Below are 2,875 nucleotides of genomic sequence, written 5' to 3'. Positions count from 1 at the left end.
AGAAATCCTAAAAGATAAGAAAAGATAGGCCTAGTTTTATTTTAGACGAATTCAAGGCCTATTTCGAATAGAATATTCTTCACAAAAAGAGAGAGAGAGAGAGAGAGATAGAATAATGGGTTACAATGATACATATATTCAGTTTTTATTTAAATTTACGTGATCCATGCCAGTAAACTGCTGGAAGCACTAACACATCAAGTAACCTAAGTGCAAGGAGAAAAGATGTGATTAATTATGTGAAAATAATTTCTACATTTCATCTTTTATTAATTTATTTTTGAATTTGGAATTTTCAAGTATATATAACACCCACAAACCCAAACCAAGAGCCAGAAAAGAGAGACATGTTGTCATGAATTAAAAAGATTAAAACACAAATTAAACGAAACAACCAAGCAAAACTCTATTCTTCTCCCTCTTTCTTTCGGTCTAAAGACGAGAGAGATAGATACCTGGAGTGGTTGAGTCCAAGACTGGTTTTTTCTTCGGCTTGCTCCGTCGTTTCCCAGTCATTCTGTGTTGAGGGCTTTTCTGAGGGGAGGGTTTTGGGGGAAGTTTGATGGAGGCGCTATGTTCACCGTAAAGTAATATTTATTGATATATCTTGCGCGTGTATTTTAATTGTTAAAAAGCATATTTGAATGGCCTAAAGTTGAGTAACCTAACTTTAGGGATTTGGTTATGATTTAATCAAATATTTTAATTTAGGATGATCAGATCATAATCAAATCTCTAACTTTAGACTAATATAATCTTTATCAAATCTTTAACTTTAGGGTCATTCAAATATACTCTAACATGTTTTTATTGTATCACCATTATAAACTTAATGGAATATAAACTACAAAAAAACGGATGGTTTCTGACGTAGCAAACAGTAACCAATTTTTGCCACGTCAGTAATTATTGACGTGCGAAAAGTGGCACGTCAAAAATTCTTTTTTTAACGTGTTGAATGTGCCACGTCAATATTTCTTGACGTGCTACATTCAACACGTCAGGATTTCCTGACTTGTCAATATTTAACATTTCTGAAAATTTAAATTCAATTTAATTTTTTAAAATTTTATTTAAATATCTACGTGGTAAAATTGGACACGTCAAGAAATTTTGACGTGTAACTTTGACACGTCAAGAAATATTGACGTGTCACTTTGACACGTCAATAAGTTCTTGACGTGTCAAAATGACACGTCAATAAATAATTAAACTATCTTAAAAGTACCTCTATTAAAATTTCGTCACAAACTTAACAGAATGTCACGTCAGCACCAATCAAACGTTGACACGTGTTATGTAATTAATTTTTTATTTTTTAAAAATTAAAAAAAATATATTTAAAAAAAAAAAAAAAATTGGGAGAGGCCGTAGCCACTCCCTAGCCATATGCTTTGGCCATGGGGGTGGCCGAAACCACCCCCACTTGGCTCCATGGTGGTGGCCGAAACCACCCCCAGTACGAAACCACCCCCACTTGGCTCCATGGGGTAGCCGAAAATGGGACAGCTTCTCGCCACCCTTTACGCCAAGGGTCAACCGTTAGATATCATCGCATCACTTTGATAGCCAAATTTTTTTTTTTTTAATATAAGGTTTATTTATATTATATATATTTCATCTAATTTTTGTTTTTTATTAGGAAGGATTTTAAATGAAAATGAAACTCAAAATCTTTCCAGATCTTTATTAAATAACTCTGTTGCTGCTCTTGGCCTTCTGATCCGGATTTCTTTGATTTATTATTCTCCATCCAGTAATATAGAAATTAAAAAAAAAAAAAATCTGTTTTCTGCTCTATTTCTTTTTTTCTTTCTTTTTTTTTTTACGCAAAAACACTATTTATTTGCAGATAAAACAAATAAACATGAAATGAAATTTCTGACGTGCCATTTTCACACGTCAAAAATTTTCTAACATACTATTTTAACATGTCAAAAAATTTCTGACGCGTGAAAATAGCACGTCAGAAATTAATTTTTGACGTATTAAATGTCGGAACGTCACTAAAAAAAAAAAAAAAAAAAAAGAGAGATTTTCAACTTTTTCCCTATCTTCTTTCTCTCTTCTTTTCCCTTAATTTATTCTTTTATTAACGCCTGATTCCCTTTATTCTTTATTTATTCTTCTTTCCCTTTATAATTCTTTTCGTCCCTTTTCTTTTATTTCCAACTCTGCTCTCTCTCTCCTCTCTCAATCTCCCTAGCCTCTTCTCTCTGCACATAGCCGGCCAGCTCCCTCTAGCGGGAAGAAGAAAATGAGAAAAAGAAGAGGAAGGAGAAGAAAAAGAAAAGGAGAAGAGAAGCAGAATAAAAAATAAAAAATAAAATAAAAAGGAGAAGAGAAGATAAGAAGATTTTATGGGTTTTTGAAGATTTGTTGGATTTAACGTTTGAGTTTTTGATTTTTCAGGTTGATTTTTTTATTTGAGTTTTTGATTTTTTGAAGATTTTTTGGGTTTGAGTTTTTGATTTTTCAGGTTGATTTTTTGATTTGGGTTTTTGAATAAAGAGAAGAGAGAGAAAGAAATGGAGGAAAGAAGAGAGAGAGAGAGTGAGAAAATGGAGATCGAGAAGAAGAGACACTACAAAAAACCGGATGGAGAGAAGAAGAAAATTAAATGGAAAGCTAGCTGCAGGGAGAATTAACGAAAAAGAAGAGAAAATGGAGAAAAGAAGAGATCAGGGAGACAGCTGGCCGGAGAAACGGTCGACAGTGGAGAAAAGAATAAAAAATAATAATTTAATTGAAAAAAAGAATTCCAAAAAAAAATTTTAAAAAAGAAAATTTATTATTTTTTAATAAATTTTAAATTACTGACGTGTCAATCTTTACACATTAGGAAATTTATTGACGTGTCAAAATTTAACACGTC

This window comes from Corylus avellana, chromosome ca2 (assembly GCF_901000735.1).
Source record: "Corylus avellana chromosome ca2, CavTom2PMs-1.0".
In the NCBI taxonomy this organism is placed as follows: domain Eukaryota; kingdom Viridiplantae; phylum Streptophyta; class Magnoliopsida; order Fagales; family Betulaceae; genus Corylus; species Corylus avellana.
The sequence above is the reverse complement of the archived record's forward strand: the minus strand, read 5'-3'. Positions refer to the sequence as shown.